Source organism: Lepisosteus oculatus, chromosome 23 (genome assembly GCF_040954835.1).
Source record: "Lepisosteus oculatus isolate fLepOcu1 chromosome 23, fLepOcu1.hap2, whole genome shotgun sequence".
In the NCBI taxonomy this organism is placed as follows: domain Eukaryota; kingdom Metazoa; phylum Chordata; class Actinopteri; order Semionotiformes; family Lepisosteidae; genus Lepisosteus; species Lepisosteus oculatus.
The window spans coordinates 2,271,295-2,288,932 of NC_090718.1; the positions used below are offsets into that span (position 1 = coordinate 2,271,295).

Sequence of the window (17,638 nt, forward strand, 5' to 3'; positions counted from 1 at the left end):
TCTGTTCTCGTGCAGAGTTCAGTATCCCCTTGGTCCTGAAAACCCCCGGTGTTGGTGAGTTTTTTGGCGGAGAGACTTTACTAACAGTTTCCGAGAAGCAATGCGAAGGGCTGTTTTTTCCTTGTTGTCACTGGCCGCAAGGGGACACCCTATCGCTTTGTGACTTGGAAACTGCAGAGGCTACCCCCTTGTTAAGTCTGTCCAGATTTTCCCGCCAAAAAACTTAGTATATACCGGGGCTCTTTCAGGGCGTGGTCTCCTCCCATCAATCAAACCCAGCCCCGTCTACTCCTCTTTTTGGAGAGAGGGGCTGGGCGATTGACTGCAGCTCTAGCCAAGCCCACTCACTCCCAGCAGCAGGGGAAGGCAGGTTGGTGATGGCCTAGGTCCCTGCAGAGAGGCAGGTCTCCTGGTGTGGACTTAGTTAGAAGTCTCTCAGTTGCAAGCTGTGACTGATAGGCTGAGTCCGCCCTGGGTGCCTCCTCTCAGCTGGGAGTGAGGGGGCTTGGCTAGAGCAATCCTCCCTTCTCCTCCCCTAGGGGCTGTACCTGGGCTCCCTGCTAAGGACCCTAACCCCCCAGAGACTATCTAAAAAGGCGGGAAAATCTGGAGCGACTTAAAAAGGGGGTAGCCCCCGCAGTTTCCAAGTCACGATGCGATAGGGTGTCCCCTTGCGGCCGTGGCGCAAAGTACAAAACACCCATCGCATTGTTTCTCAGAAACTGTTTGTGCTCTCCAGATTTTGCAGCCAAAAACTTACAGCAGCGAGACACCAGCCCAGAGCAAACCCTTCCAACACACCTTAAAAAATAGAAGACAATTCAGAAAATGAAATCAACAGTTTTTATTCCAGAATACGCAGCACAAGCAGTAGCAGCAGCCAACAGGAAACATTACAAACTTCAATACATCAAGGGAAAGATACACCACTGAATCGGTACATTACAGATCAAGCCACTGGAGTCAAAAATGAAATTCAAGGAAAAGCGCACACTGTCAAGAATAACTTGCCAACGCACAAGGAGTTGCTGGAGAGGAGATCTTCGGATCGCCGAGGAGCAGGAGCCGCAGAACTGAAGGCAAAAGAAAAAAACATCGTTAACAAGATATCGGATTTGCAGAATCGATTCGCATGACCTTCTGAAGTCTATTAACTTTTTTAATCAGCTAAAATAAGAAACCAATGAGTAATTTCATGAGAAATCACAGATAAATAACAGCCCCCACTACTCCAGTATTTTGAAAATTCGTTCAGCCGCATAGAAATGCAATTCTATTTATACATTTACAGCGTGTATCATATTCGAGTTAACTCCCTGCTTTGAAAACCGTCGTTAAAAGTTTCAGTATTATCCGTCTTTACCCAATGGATTCAATAGACGAAGAATCTGCGACTTGAGAGTTTCCCATCTCTATTCAACAAAAGCACAACTTAACGAAAAGAAGCTTGGTATAAACCCGTTCTAGTGTTAAAATGCAGGGAAGCAGGTGTTGTCTTACGGAGTTACACAAATAGAAATGGTATAGCGAAAGGTAGCATTACTTACCCTGGGGGAAACAACTTTCATAACTCCAGGCGCGTTCTTGAAATCCTTTGTCACCTGGAGAAATAAAATACAACGAATCAGTCAATTCTATATTTTCACAATTGTATAATTTCGGAGATCCAACAGAAACTGACTTTATAAAGCAAATGTTTGAAGCTAAACTACAGCACTGGAGACATAATTACATAAATACATTATTAAAATAATTCTACGAGAGATAGTATATTACAGATCAAGCTCTGGTGTCCAAAATGAAATGTAAGGAAAAGCACACACTGTCAAGAATAACTTGCCAACGCACAAGGAGTTGCTGGAGCGGAGATCGTCGGAGCGCAAAGGAGCAGGAGCCGCAGAACTGAACGCAAAAGAGAAAAGTTTACAACATACCGGATGTGCAGAATCGATGCGCTTGAAGTCTAACTTTTTAAATAAGCTGCCTGAAGAAATACGCAATCCCGCTCAAATTCACTAACAAAACAGTCCCACTATTCCAATATTTAGAAAATATGTTCGGCCACATAGAAATTCAACGCTACAAATACATTTAAGAGAAAGTACCACTTACAGCGGGTATCATTTTCGATAAAACTCCCTGCTACGAAAAGCATCCTTAATATTTGTTAGTGTTATCCATCTTTACTCAATTAATAGATAAAGATCCAGCGCCTTAGAGTTTTTATTTGTATTCAACAAAAGCACAACGAAACTAAAAAGAAGTTAGAATGTTTGTATAAACTCGTTCTGTTTTAAAATGCCGGCAACAAGTGTTGTCTTATCGAGTTACAAAAAACAGTATGGCGAGAGGTAGAAATATAACTTACAGTACCTTTGAGAAACCCTTTTTTTAATAACAGGAGGCCACTTCTTTAAATACTTTTCTCACCTGGAGAAATAAAAAACATACGAATTCGTAATTTCATCTTAATATTTTAGAAGTTCGGAGTGGAACGGGTTATAGTCCATATCCGCAATGAAGAGAACCACACAGCAATTGACTTTATAAAGGAATTTGTTTGGTGGTAAACTTAACATACCTACATACCTAGAAGTACCATATATTTAAAAATACTTCAATGAAAGATAGTATAAGAACGCTTAATTGGAGATTTTAAAACGTCCACAGCACGCCCAAACGGAGAGAACACTAATTACGGCGTCCTTAAACACAAATTAAATCGAAATACATAGAATTAAAAATATAGCAACATGCATAAACACTTGTCTATCTTTTCTCGACGTGATATTTGCATTTTTTTAACTTAAAATAAGAAAATTAGAAATAAAACGCAAACGCACCTAACGCCGCAGAAACTCGTCCCGCCGCCATCTTGCCGGGCGCACCTGTGGAACAGGTGGACGGGGCGTGTCCGCTGAGGAAGGTCACTCTGGAGGCGGGCTCGGCTCCTGAAGGACAGCTGGGGATTCAGTTACAAGGGCTCAACACTGACGTTACTGAAGATACATAGACATTTGTACTCACCAAAAAATGCATAAAGTATTCAACGGCTGATGATTTTCAGACAAACTGGTACAGCGACATTCACCTACGAGGTTGTTCATCGGGAACGTTTCTCTTGTGGCCAGTGGACCGAATCAAGAGAAACGTGCTGGAGAGAGACCCCTGTCGCTCCTAGTTAGGACTGCACCTCTCTTTCACTGCTGATGCCACACCTTTCCTGAAGGTGTCACAGTGGTATAAGGGGCTGCTTTTTAGAATTGAGTCAACAACTAATCATTTTTAAAGGACCTAAACCACCCAATTGACCCTGTTTTGGAAGGCCCCGAAAATGGAGCCCCCCAAAACGGCCGGCGTGGTAGAGAACAGCCACTTCCACAAACTCACCCCGACAGCGCGAGAGCTACACCCGGGGATAAGATCTCACACTGACGGAGAGGCTCAGGGCTCGAGTTTAACTCACTCTGATCTCTGAGAGTCGCTCTGCTTTCTGAACTTTAGAAGTGTCCGATGGTTCAGCCCGCGGAGCCACCAGGCCGGCCATACAGCATACTGGGCATATAACTCTCTTATTCAGTCTGAAGCCAAGTCCCAGTTCCGACACCAGACACTTCCCCCTGTTTTCTCGCTTTTCAAACATTAAGTCCGCTGAGACGCCTTTATAATGCGGTTTTCTAGCCTTTTTGCGACTGGACATGGCTTGTTTAACATTTCGAATGACAGCGAGAAACAGAGATTCAAGGTTTGCCACAGAGTTGGAGGAGCCTTTATGTCATGTGTCAGACGTGAAGTCCGAGAGGTTAAAATGTTTTATTTTTTAAAACAAAATGTCTGAAATGATTCTAATTCTATTCAAACAATTACTATATGAGCGATATATTCATCTGAATGTTTTACACCCCAGCTGGCGTCTGGACAGAGTATCCCTTTAGATCCTTTATACCAGTAGGTGACACGATAAGACATACTTATATTTCCATGGGCGTTTGATACGGTTAAGAAAACAGAATTGTGATAAAGACGTAATAACACGTTTTGCAATCAACGGTGCATCACATCGCTCCATATTTGTACTACGAGAGATGCTGTTATTTCATATACTATTAGATAAGAAAGTCACTGTAGTCAAGTGCAAAACGTGCAGGCGGTACAAATAAATATCAGACTCCTTGCACTGAACTAGTGGAAGCAGATATTTAGAAGTCTATAAAAGACTCATAAAGGTGATCTCTAAGAGACAGATGCATATTTATTTTAATGAATTTAAAAAGTCATCAAAATTCTATATAGTGTTATATCAGAGTTCTGGCACTGAACTAGTGGAAGCAGTGTCCGTCGGTATTCAGTAGTATACTACCTCGCAGTTGTCATCTCTAAGAGAGAGCTCCAAATTCATTTTGATTCATTTTAAAAAGGCATTCACATTCTATACAGTGTTGTACAGCTGTACACAGGTTATACAGTGAAATGTGTTGGGGAACCATTATCAATGAGCGATGTACAGTAATCAAATACATTTCAAATATCAACTATACAGTACCAACGGTATAATTCTTTCTACTTGATCCAAAATCGAAAGACAGGATATCTGAAAAAATGTCGCAAGGTTGACACTCATTTCTCACCTCGTGACCTGAATACCCGGGGATGAATAAAGTATATTTAATTAAAAACAAATCGTAAGTGTTAAATTAAAGTTTCAATAATGATACTTCATCCAGTTAAAAGTATGGAGTGGGATCGTATTTGTCTGTGAAAGACCGTGTTGCGAAGGCGGAGACGGCTAACTCAAGGATACCGTCCGTGTTTTAGGCATAATCTACATAATTACAAGTCTAAAGCCAGGTTTGATTAATCTTGTATCAGCTTTCGATTGGTCTGCTTTAAAAACGGTTCCGGCTGCCGGAGTGCGTCTTTGCCTTTAAATAGCGGCTTTGCGCCTGGAAGAAAAACACAATCTCGGATGTTTCGCTGAATTTCGGTCAAGGTTTCTTTCTATTAAGACAGGAACAGTTTAGAACTGAAGAAGAGGAGGAGGAATGTGAGCTCCAGAGTAATTAAGAAAAGGACCGTTGCGGACAGTTGGTTTTAGAAAATGCCTTCTAGCTTTGAAAGCAAGATTGAATTGCAAGTAAACCAACGACTTTCGTATCTCTAAAAGGAACGGAATGCAACGTATCCTTTCTGTTGCCATTTAACATTGCTACCTGTAGTCTGAATGCTTGGTCAGGTTTGTAAGTCGTGTTTCGGCAGGCTTTTTTATACTCTCCTCTCCAGATCCTCCGGTTTCCTGTCCTTTACAACCGTCCGAACGCCGAAGCGCAGAGCTCCCGTGTTGCGTGAGACTGGAGAGTTGACTGTTGAATTCAAGGTAAGATAATCCAACTTGTCTACACTGCCTGCACATAGTCACATACTGTACTTTCCATCATAAATCTGCTAATCTCCCAGCCCCTTGTTAGTAAAACTTGCTTTAGATCAAACTAGTGCTGATGAGCAACTCCAGCTTTGAGCACTGCCCCTGGCAGGTCCACCTCTGAGTGGAGATGGGGGAGGAACTGAGAACTCAGAAAGGATAAGAGACTCCAATGTTAATTCCAAAGTGCCTTGTGTAGGAATGTAAACATGTCAGACGCTTAATGTGCTTTCTTTTGGGGGAACATGCCCTCAGAAAAATGATCACTGTGCTTTAAGAACAAATCGGACTATCCTCTGAAAGAACATTGCACAGCATGAGCCAGTGTGGTGCTGGAACACAAACACACCCTCACAATCTGCTTTGTTCCATATTTAAGTAGGCATGTTGAGGACAGACTCAACAAGTGAAGCATCTTCCTATACTAAGATGTGTATCTGCTGAAAGGAGGGAGCACCCAGGAACTCTTCAGGTATTTTATTATAAGCCAGTGATGGGGGGGGGGGGGGGACATTTTTATCATTCAACTTCATGTGCATTAAAAGTTAATTACTTGAATCAAAAGCTCTTCCTCTAAACAATATATACAGTTCACTATTTTAGGACAAATATATCCAATGTAAATCTACAGAGATTCTCCAAGAGACCTGTACAGTACCAACAAGATAAGATCAGCATAAATACCACAAGGAAGAACATGAAATTTGACTTGGAAAAAGCCATATTTCATTAGGAAAACCCTTCTTAGTTTGCTTACTAACCGAGTTCTCATTTTCCTCTTTTCATAAAAAAAAAGGTGAACTGCTTCTTTGAAATACAGGAGACATAGAGATTTGCAGTTCAACACTTGTAACTGCAGGTGTAGAGCTATGTATATCAGGTGATACAATGATCACTGTATCGTTTTCCTAACAATCTATTTCATACTAACATTTGTTAAAAAGAATAGGAATGTGATATTTTAGAATCCCCTGAAAGAGTAGGCCATAACTCCCTCTTAATGATGAAACAAACTGCTGTTAAGAGTGACCTCTTATGCAGGTGAAGCAGCAGACTATTGACTGTCCAGGTGGTCCTCATGATCCTCCCAGCTCAGGGAAAGGCCTGTGACTGACAGCACTGTTGAGAATGAAGAAATACAATTATTCTTCCATCAGTAAATATGAAAGCAGGTTTGACAATGTGACAAGGCTTCTTAGACGCAAAAGTGCTATATACACATTTCATGGCCATGTCAAAATGTAGTAATTGATATTGAAAATCATTCTAAGCCTAAAAATCAGTCTGATTCATGCAAGTATAGGTTAACAACCTGCCAAAACGGCCCCCTGTATTACTCAGATATTTACTGGCCTTTGCCAGTCTGGTGTTGGACTGTCCCAGACACGTGTGTGTGTGTGTGTGTGTGTGTATATATACAGTATATACAGACACACATGTTTAACTGCAGATACAAATATAATTCTCAGATTTCAAAATAAGTATTGACAAGTTTGCTGTAGAATGGGGTGTCAGCAGCAGGGAAGGAAAGTAAGAGTATGATTTGAAGTGAGCTGTCTGAGCCCTGTAGAACCCAGAATATTTAAAATATACCTCAGGAGTCTTTGAACTGGGGCTCTGGTATGGAAATTGTGGGGCACAGGGCAGAGTGACACCTACTTGTCCGCTGTTTAAAACCTGACGGCAAACGTGCAAATCACAGATCATGCTTCTTCAGAACATCTGAGGAAGTCAGTAAAGCAAATTCACTAGAGTTACATCAGACCTTAAGCTCTTTATTTACCTCTCACAGCTGCGCTGATAACATGCTTCTCCCCCCACAGGAGCTCAGGGGTCTTCACCCACAGGAGGGACCCTCTTCACCCCCTCAGTGCAGCTCTCCTGGGGGACCTGCAGCAGCTGCTCGGTCACTGCAGACCAGAACAGACTGAGAGGGAATTAAACAGGAGATTCTGGGAGACTAGACTGTTGCTGTAGAAACAGGAAAGTGAAAGTAATGTGTATGAAGTCCTGATCACTTTGTTCAACTTGTTTTTGTTCTGCAAGGACAAAGCACCTCCCCAGCTCTGAATACAAAAGGTTAGACTGTTCTGAATAAAAAGAAAAACTCTTATAAAAATGTCAACAATTTGCTTTCTACATTAAAACTCCTGAATTTCCTTAAACAATACAACCTTTGTTGCACCTCCAAATACCTTCCTCTGTGTTGGCTGTCCAAGTTAATCTACAAACAATAATATTGTCAAGGTATTTATATTCATTTACTGTTTCACTATCCATTCCATTTACAATTGCAGAGCTCAGAGGATTGGAACATTTCTTTCTGAAATCAATGACCTTTTGTTTAAAAACAGGGAATTATCCTGACACCATTTAAAAAATATATTTTTCTCCTGTCTATGACTGTATTCACCATAATTCAAAAGTCCAAATCAACCAATTATTTGATAATCGCACAGATGTCAGAGTGGCGTACACAATCAGTGTACAATGTGAAAAGCAGTGGGGACAGCACGCACCCCTGGGGTACCCCTGTGCTGGTTGCTGATGGTGAGAGATGTCCCCGAGTTCACTTGTACATACTGTTCCCAAAAAAGGAAATTGTATATCAACTGAGTAAGTGTATGATGTACACCCAACTCCAAAATCTGCCCTACTCTGTCTCGAGAGATCAGAGCGATTAGGAATTCCAACGTATGTGTACATATGGCAATTAACTACTCTGCTCTACTCTATTACATCAGACTGGTCAGTAATCCTCACAGTCATCTTCCAATCTGTACAATCATTCCAACCTTGAAAAGCTTAAACTCTTTCATCATCCCACGCATGCACACCTTTGTCTTGGGCTTCACTATTTTTAAACTCTGTCAGTGCAATGGTAATAAGTAAACAGATCAATTAGACCTGATCATCCTGTCAGTGGTTTGATAAGAGCTTTATAACCATTCTTAAAGTTTCCATAACAGAGATCTAATGTTCGAAAACCTCTTGTCTATTTTTCTATATATTGATAATAAATAGGGAGAACTGACTTAAGCAACCCACCATTAAAATCTCCCCAAATTTCAGGGCATCTGGTGATATTAACTCAAGGTCTTGAATATAATTATAAAGTATTTCTGAGGTAGTTTTATAACTGGCATCAGAAGAAATATACACAAGAGTTACAAGAACCAATCCAAACTCCCATGGAAGGCAGGTCTTAAAGAAACAGATAGGAGTTCCAGATCTGGTGATCTGGCGTGTCGGTTTGAAATTCTGCCTTTAACTATCTTCAACTATCTGTATGTCTCTTGTTAATTGCTTTACCTTCTTCTTTTTTTCTACTTCTCCCTTCTTGCCCTCTCTTTGTTTTGCTATGGTTTAGTTTAATACCATGTATTTGTTTTTCCTTTGTCTTACAACAAGTTCTCTAAATCTTTTTCCAAATGGGAAATCACACACTCACCTCATACAGTCAGATGCAGTCTGTGTGCAGCTTGACTGGAGTTTCTACTCTCTGTCATCTCTGGGTTCGATTTATATGGCCTGCAGGTAAGAGTGCACCTGTGTCTTGTTCCACTACTGACATCATGGTGGTGCTCCATAGTGCAGTACCTCTGTTCTGCCATCTAAAAGTGGTCAAAAGTCTCAGTGAAATCTAAGACACTATTCCTAATATACCTCCAATTCAGTACTTTGCCTCTAGTGGCATCACAAAAATGATAAAAACAGACGTTCATAGTTCAGAACAAAGTGATGTGAAACTAACCATCAAAAGTTTACTTTCCACAAATAAACATTTTACAAGAGCATCCACACATTCTACCAGTGAAGCAGATGGACAGAGTGATAGCTAGAGAATCCAGTTCATATCCAAACCCTGCTAGAGAAGGACAGTGGTACACATGATCATGACAGAGACAGGAAAACATAAGGGAACAACTGTTATTTTAAACAGTGCTTTACTTTGTGCAAAAGAATCAGGATTGCAAAACACATGGTGTGTGGTGGCAGAGCAGAGATACTCCTACCTGCCTTGTGGCAGCTGTGTCTTCTAACAAGCTCAGTGTGCAGGATCTCTCTCTCCCAGAAGAAGAAGCCTTCAGGTCTGAAATAAACCACAATCCAAACACTCTCCATTACAACTGGAGCGAGTCCTCCCATAGGAGTGTTACAGATACAAGGATTCCTAAAATCTCTCACCTTGCACGATCTTGGTGCAAAACATTCTACAAGAAGGTCCAGGTCAAGCTATGCTCAAATTCCTGACATGGAAGAGTCTGGGTTTTCTTCATTTTGTGCCTTGTGTTTGCATGGTGGCTATATCATCCCTACAGGATGTCTAATTGACTGTTCCAATTTGAAAACTTCTGCATGAATGTCAAAGCCTGCTTCAATTTTAGGCAATAGCTAACAACATTCAATTGTTTTTTGACAATGAATAATGGCACTAGGGTAAAATTGCAATCAAATTTTATTCCTTTGAAACATTTCACAGCTTATAAATGGCATACTTTTTACTGCATTTACTTGATTTATAGGTATCATTTAAAATTGTCTCATGCTTCAGTGAGCACAGTCACACTGACTGAGTCTTACACCGTTAAAGTTATATATGTACATTATTTTGCAGCCACACTCCTCGGTCACCTTAACACACAGCTCAAGGCTGTTTTAGCAGTTAAACTGAAATCGACGGGTTTGCTCTAATAGTGGTCAGAATAAACACCATACAGGATACAAACGAGAAAGTTTTATATACATGTATACACCTACACACACAACATTTGTCAAGTGTGGATTCTGTTGTCAAAAATGATACTTATAATATTTAAGAGCTCTGCTCTAACACATTCTTAGTCATAATAATGCCAAGAGTATTTATGAAGACATAAAATGATTCAGAAGGTAGAAGGTTTTCTTCTTTTTAATTTAAACAAAACGTGGCTCTCTCTAATCCTACAGGTTCCTTACTCTCCAGAACTTCAAGCACATCCTCTTTCATAAAAAACTGTGTGAACATTGTCATCTAGTGTTGTCACTGACTACCTAGAAAACAATACGATTGGCTGCTCAACGTCTTAAGTCCAGCTGATAGGAATTGAATCGATATTCCTGTTATTGGCCAATAGAATCCTCAGTACATGAACAACTGTCCAATAGGAAATCCAGGTAATCCAGCCCCCCCGACAATAGAGCTTGTGTCTAGTATCAGACCTTTGTTCCACTAAAAACACCTCACCCCTTCAGTCAGAAAGAATATTTGAAAAAAAAAACAATTCTGTAGCTTGATCACATATTAAGGAAGTTTGAGTCTACTCAGGACTGGTACAGAACCTGGAAATGTAGTACTTATCGATTATTAAAATCTGTTACTGCAAGTGGTGTGTAGAGTGAGAGAGACCTGTAGGTCATTGCAAGATATTCTATATTTGGATAATATGTTTAACTGAGATCCATAGAGTGTAGGGCTGTTAGAACTAGAACACTGGAACAGTCAAGCCACACTGTTTTGGGGGGCTACACAAGATGATGTTATCGGACATAATGGGGTTTATTCTTTAATATGAAATAAAGTAATTTGTCAGAATCATCACTAATGTGTTTAGGAAACTCCAGTTTGATTGAACCACACAGAATGAGAAACTCCTTCTGGTTTTGACAGTAAGACACGACCTGGCAGCGATGAATCTCTGATTAACCAGGACTGACAGCTCTGTTCTGTTTTAAGAACATCACTGTCACAACTGTGTTTACTTGTGTGTTATCACCTGTTCCTGAATCAAAATCTTTAAGAGAAAATAGTTGACGTGTTAATACGAGAAGATGTGCCTTAAGCAGATGTAAAACATGAATATTTCCAACCGCATCAGCGGATTAAATCTCCAGGGAAAACAAGATAATCATGTGCCGGCTCACGAATCTTTTCTCAAACTGAAATATTTATATCTTTCACAGAGATATGTAGTTTAAGTTACTCATAAAAAAAAACCCTAAAAAATAAAAGTATTGAATCCATGAGACCGCGAGAAAATCCCCGACCGCTATAGAGCTCACCTCTGTCTGAATCTAACTCCCCCACATTTCCTGCATGGTCGCGTTTATTTGACGTCATCGACACCAGCCTCACCTGCGCCAGGCGAGCCGAGTCCCACACATGAGTAGTGGAGACACCACCGGCAGCAGGTGAGTTCATTGTTGCTGGAATTGTTTGCTTTGTTTATTAGTTATCTGTGGATTTCTGCAAAACTCACACCGTTTTTTTTGGTTAAGTTTTTTGTATTACTTTAAGTAACAAACTAAGAAAATGTGGTTTTTATTTTTATTGTAAATGTGAACAATAGGCAACATCTTACGAGTGACGGACCTGTAATGGTTTTCGCGTTCACACACGTTGTCAGTGTCTGAGTTTGTGGTCACGACCCTTTCCACACGGGTAATTCAGCTAGGCAACTAAGCACATCTGCAAAGAAAATATTTTACTGATATTCATCTCCTTTATATACAGTATATACACAAATATATTGAGGTTTAGTTTGATTACAGCTTTGAATAAAACTGGTCATTGAAAAAGAGAAGCCATGATGTTCTTTGAAACTGAAGTTTTGCCTTTTCTTCTCTGCTGAACTGTGTTCGAGGGCCCTAATTTCCACTCCCCTTCCAGCTGAAATACTGACTGACCAGCTGCCCTGGGTCTGGTCACTGTGACTGGTCAGAGAAGACCAGTCAACCGAAACACAAGAGAAACAGATAAATATAAAAAAAGTGTTAGTCATTCCTGGTTTTATTTTCACTCTTTTACCACAGTAGTCAATCAGTTGGAACACAGGTAGAAGTTGTTGCTTTCAGCCTCAGAGCCTCTTCAGACTCCTATTCTGTCTCAAGGTGTCCTGTTTCTCTGCAACCCGATAGCCTCCCGACACACAGACACGACTCCACAGCCAGAACCAGTTTCTTGTTTTCCTTTCCAGTGTGGAGTTGACAGCTGCTTGTTCCTTATTTGTGTTCCCTGTGAGCAGCATTGTCTTGAGGTGACTGAAGACTGGGAATGTTCAGTGTAGTATTCAGGTGAGAAGAATTCCAGCGGGGAACACAAATCTTAAACCTGCAGCCCCTCCAATCAGCTCCATTACAGTGCTGCAACAAGCAAATTAATTCATAGTTAACAGGATGGATATAACAATTAAGAAGCTAAACAAATTGGACATATCAAAGAGCCCAGCATATACTGGAGACTGATATCCTGTAGCAGAGATCACCTCCTCTCAAATACTACAACTGAGAGCATTATTACATGTCAAAGTAGGAAATAGAAGAATGAAGAGCCAGAGACAATACGGGCAGAAACACTGAAGTGATTCAGAGGGAAGAGGGAGTGAGATATGTAGAAATATATCATACAAAACAAAGTGATCTACAGATTTACTTACACCCCTGGAGACATCTGAACAATAATAGCACTGAATATGTCTTAAGGACTGTGCAATATGTCTTACTTGGAGTAAAGTTATGTCAAACACATTCAGAAAACACAAGGGCCAAAGATCTTCACTGCTCTCAGTATCCCTGTTAAGGTACATTCAGTAACAGAATTAATTCCCGGTCACTGAACAAATTCAAGTACAGGAGACGGGAGTTTCCAGACTCCGCAGAGAGTTAAACTGGCAGACCTGACTGCAGTCTCTGATGCCACTGCTGTCTCTCCCCCTCAGAATCAGCTCCCAGAGTCTCTGCACTAGAACAGGAGCCAGTGGACAAGACCACCTCCAGACTCCAGCATGAAGGAACTCTGAGCCTCATCCTGACCCAGGCATTCATCTACAAGCACAGGAGCTGACAGAGGGGCAAGAGGGGCTGAGAGAGGAAGAAGATCCAAACAAGGCAATAAAAACACATTGACAATAATACAGAATCTACCCTTCTCTAAAGTAGAGTATTGATTCAGTCAGCTAACACTGAGTGAGAATACTGGCCCTGGCAGAATTAAAGACAAACTAAAATGTAGAAATCTGTTCAAGACAGATGAGTTAAAAACAGTCAGAGGATCATAAACTGTAAAGGAACTGACAAGCTGTTGATGTCATGTGTTGAAAATGTACTGAATTAAATTTACTACAGCATACAAAACAATAACCCCTATTGTTAGCAATTTGTCTATTGTTATCGCAGGGAATTTCCAGTGTTGACAGTTTTACAGACAGAGTTCTCCTTCAGCAGATTGTGTCTGTTAAACTGAGCGTTTGCTGTAGTTCCCTTCAGTCACACAGCCTGCAGGTATTATAGAACCTCATACAGCACTGAGGCCACCTGGAGACTGAAATCTGTTTTTACATCAAGCAGAAGTATTCAAGGAGAGCAACCAAAAAGTATTTCATAGTTCTGGAGAAAATTAATTGAAATCAAAGCTCTTGGACTTTTTTGAAAAGAATTAAGTTCAAAATTGGTCAAGATGACAGTTCTCCTTAGTGAAGAAGGTGGCCACAGCTGTATCTTGGTAATAAATACAAATCATATCTCAACACTGCTGGAGAAGGACAGGGGCTGTACTGTCTTCAGCTGTTCCTCTGAGATGGGATGTTGATAAAATGTAGCGGAGTGAGGGGTGGGGTTAGTTGTGGAGTATGGAGTAGTATGGAGGAGGAGCTAAAGACACTCAGGATTCCTGTGATGATCAAAGATCAGTGTGAATTGTCAGCCTTTAATTGGAACTGATCTGGAACATTAGTGGCAGAGTAATTAGTATAAAGGGATCTAGACTGTTTCACTCTAGACAGCATTTCCAGTCTGAATGAGTGTCAGTGGGAGGCTGTGCTGAAGCTCAGACTATTGTAAAATAATACACAGGGCATCTCTTTCTATCTCAGTGTGGCAGAAGAATATTTTGAGCAGAAACACACTGAGGAGTTATTACCTGAGCATTCAGACAGTGTACAATAAAGATCACATAACTGTAAAGTGCAGTATAGCTCATAGTTCAACATAGTGACAAGTGTGAGATTTAGTTCTAACTGTGGGGTTACAGAGGTGTTATTGGGAGAAGCTGCTGTAGGAAATAGGAGAAATTGTGCAGAGCTCACCTGGAGACTTGGGGGACATGAGTCTCTCTTTTCAGTTTTCAACAACGCTTTTGAATTCACTCCAGCCTGGTTCCAATCTGTCAACCTGTGATAAATAAACACTCAACATAAATATACTTGAACCCTGAAGAGCAAACCTTGAATAGTGTGTGTGAAAGGCAGAGCTGGGGTGCTAGTAACACACTTCACACACAGAGCAGCAGGCAGAGGAGAGAGGCAGGACAGTGCAGCAAGAGGGCAGGGGGAGAGTCTAATTCCCCAGTCACTGTCCAGACTGCTGTCTAGAGTGCAGACTGCTCTGCAGTGGTAGAGAAACTAATGTAGCAGCAGGAGACTAGTAGTGACAGAGATACAGGTAAAGCAGCGACAGATGATGGAGCTCTAGACAATTACAGACTAGGAGAGAGGAGCTGTACATGTGAGATTTCCAGGAGATCAACACCAGGGTCTTCAGTGCTGCAGCTGTAGTGAAGGAGTGTCAGTGTGATGTCAGGGTGTAGAGATCTAAACCAACTCACCCTGTCAATCCCAGAGCCAGATTCTGACTCTTTACAGTCTCAGTCCTCATTGAGAGAGGAGCAGCAGGGAGGGAGCTGAAGGTGTTTATTCATCACATGTTGACAAACTGGAAGCAGGCTGGCCTGAATTCTGTGACTTTGTTGAAAGCTGTAAAGAGAGAAGTAAGCTCATTAAAATAGGTCAGGCTGTGCCAGAACACTTCCTCACACTTTAGATCTCTGTACCCTGACATCACACTGATACTCCTACACTACAGCTGTGGCAGTGTCACAGTCTAGATCTTTTCATACTTTCTTTTACTTCTTTTTCTGCTACTAATGTTCCTGATCTTTTCAAATAATGGCTGATAATTCACAGTGATCTCTGATCATCACAGGAGTACTGAGTGTCTTCAGCTCCTCCTCTGAGCTGGGATGTTGATCACATGTAGAAGAGTGAGGAGTGGGGTTAGTAGTGGGGTTAGGGAGTGGACATGCCATCAGCATCTGAACTCAGAGGAGGAGCTGAAGACACTCAGGATTCCTGTGGTGGTCAGAGATCACTGTAAATTATCTGCCTTTATTTGAAAAGATCAGGAACAGTAGTAGCAGAGGAAGAAGTAAAGGAAAGTATGAAGAGATCTAGACTGCGACACTGCTGCAGCTGTAGTGAAGGAGTGTCAGTGTGATGTCAGGGTACAGAGATCTAAACCAACTCACCCTGTCAATCCCAGAGCCAGATTCTGACTCTTCACAGTCTCAGTCCTCAGTAGAGGGAGGAGCAGCAGGAGGCAGCAGGGAGGGAGCTGAAGGTGAAAGTGGAACCAGGCTGGAGGTGAAGTCAAAGCCTTTGTTGAAAGCTGGAATGACAGACAAGTACAGTCATTAAAACTCATAGTCGGCTGTGTCAGAATACATTTCACACTACAGTGAGTAAGAACGGTAGTACAGGACTGAACAGTGAAGTAGTGGAGTGAGCTCCACTGTTTCAGAAGCCCGAGCTCACACGCTGTTGCTCTTAGTCGCCACCAGAGGGCAGCCTGCAGCCACAGACGACAGAGCCAGGTACACGGTCTGTATCCGCGGCTCTGCAGACAGCTGCTCCCACAGCCCGACAGCCCGCTCCTCTTGGTCAAGCCAGGGTACCAGTGAGTTGCCCAAGAGAGCTGACCCGGGCTGTGAAAGCAGCGCCCCGTCTGTCTGACGCCATTCCCCGGTTCTTACCCGACATGTTGTCGATACCAGAGCAGCAGGCAGTAAAACTCTCCCCTCACTGTCACTGGGGCCGCGAGTCCTGGCCGAGCTCCGGAGTGAGAGAGCTGGAGAGAAACGAGATGCAGAGAAAATACTGAAACTTACCTCTTGACTCGTACATGGTCCCTCCAGACTGAACTAAAATGTGATTTAGTGGACAAAACTGAAAAAAAAGAGTGATGTTTGTTAGTCTCGAATGACAAGTACATTTCAAGAGCAGTAGCAAGCAGCACGTTATATGAAGGAATATTAACAGGATTCTGCAGACAACAGAAGCACAGCCAGGAGAAAATAAGAATAAGAAATAGAGTAGAAAATTATTGTAAAACAATGACCTAATACAGGTTTAAATGCACAGAGCAATAAAGCTTTAAAAGCGTTTGGACCAGTTACTTACCGCTGTCTGTCTTGCCCGGCTCTCGCGCGAAAGGAGGATAATCAGGTGGGTCAGAATTTATAGGACCTGGAGCCCAAAGTGACCAATAAACAGGCAAGACGACATTATTCGCGGCTCTGCCCCCCAAAATCCTTTATTAATATTCAATATATAGGCAGCGGTTTTACAATTAATCTAATTTGTATTTCGTCCTCCCAGCGCATGAGGGCGGTGCAGCCCCACCCTCTACTACCAACAGGCGTGGTTTTGGGTCTGGACGTCATGGATTTTGATTGGCTGCGATTCTCATATTTAAGTAAGCCCCGCCCCCAGCTCGTCTCCTTCCGGTAGTTCTGCCGAAATGGGGAGGTGGGGTTTGTGAATGGCGTTTTCCCGATTTTATTGCGTTTTTAGTCGTTTTTTGGCCTATTTTTTAATGATATCGTTATGACACATCACGGAATCGTTAAGTCGGATTTAAAACTGGACGTTTCTGACTTTCAGCTAGTGAGTATGAGCGATTTTGTGTTGTTTGTGTTTGTTTAGCAAGATGGCGGCGGTTACTCCTCATTTACATTTATTAAAATCAGTCGCTGTATTTTAATGAGCTGATTTGCATTTGTCTTGTTAATATGAACTAGAAAATTAGTTTTTGGCTAGAATTGTTTTTTATTTTTAAGGTTTTTATTATTTGTACTTTTACTTTTTATGTAAGATTGTTGTTAACTCGTATTTGCATTAAATTTGCATTTATGAAAATTGCGCACTAATCACTTGTATTTTAATGAGCTATTTGTGTATGTGATAATGTGAAATAAACGATTTTAGTGAAAATAACGTAATTTTCTCATGTTTACTGTGTGAATTGTTTTTTTTTTTCTACTGCTTGTTTTGTCAGTAAGATGTCGGTGTTAATGCTCTCATGTGTATTTAAATTTGTATAAAAATCGGTTGACCGGTCACTTGTATTTTAGTAAGTTCTGTTTAATATTTTCTGTTTTTCTTTTTCTTTTTTCAACTGAAAAGAAAG

At 41.4% G+C, this 17,638-nt stretch overlaps 3 long non-coding RNA genes across 10 annotated transcripts; 1 reads left to right on the forward strand and 2 right to left on the reverse strand.

Moving 5' to 3' along the window:
* Positions 1–829: 829 nt before the first annotated feature.
* On the reverse strand, positions 830–2,947 carry LOC138224851 (uncharacterized). The gene is made up of 5 exons (XR_011183307.1): positions 2,844–2,947; positions 2,374–2,430; positions 1,849–1,902; positions 1,548–1,601; positions 830–1,073 (listed from the first exon to the last, which is right to left on the reverse strand). It is a non-coding gene; the product is annotated as an uncharacterized lncRNA (long non-coding RNA).
* Positions 2,948–4,970: 2,023 nt separating this feature from the next.
* Positions 4,971–7,655, forward strand: LOC138224706 (uncharacterized). Of its 4 annotated transcripts, none has more exons than XR_011183136.1 (5): positions 4,971–5,134; positions 5,281–5,374; positions 5,799–5,891; positions 6,461–6,591; positions 7,243–7,326. It is a non-coding gene; the product is annotated as an uncharacterized lncRNA (long non-coding RNA). The 4 variants fall into 4 exon arrangements; XR_011183138.1 differs by having other exon boundaries at positions 5,802–5,891; XR_011183139.1 differs by having other exon boundaries at positions 6,461–6,575; positions 7,243–7,325.
* Positions 7,656–12,170: 4,515 nt separating this feature from the next.
* Positions 12,171–16,724, reverse strand: LOC138224818 (uncharacterized). 5 transcript variants are annotated; one of them, XR_011183263.1, is made up of 7 exons: positions 16,630–16,724; positions 16,338–16,395; positions 15,699–15,838; positions 15,000–15,147; positions 14,482–14,566; positions 13,075–13,258; positions 12,171–12,541 (listed from the first exon to the last, which is right to left on the reverse strand). It is a non-coding gene; the product is annotated as an uncharacterized lncRNA (long non-coding RNA). The 5 variants fall into 5 exon arrangements; XR_011183264.1 differs by having other exon boundaries at positions 13,075–13,237; positions 16,630–16,723; XR_011183267.1 differs by lacking the exon at positions 16,338–16,395 and adding an exon at positions 16,203–16,297 and having other exon boundaries at positions 16,630–16,702.
* Between the last annotated feature and the right edge of the window lie 914 nt (positions 16,725–17,638).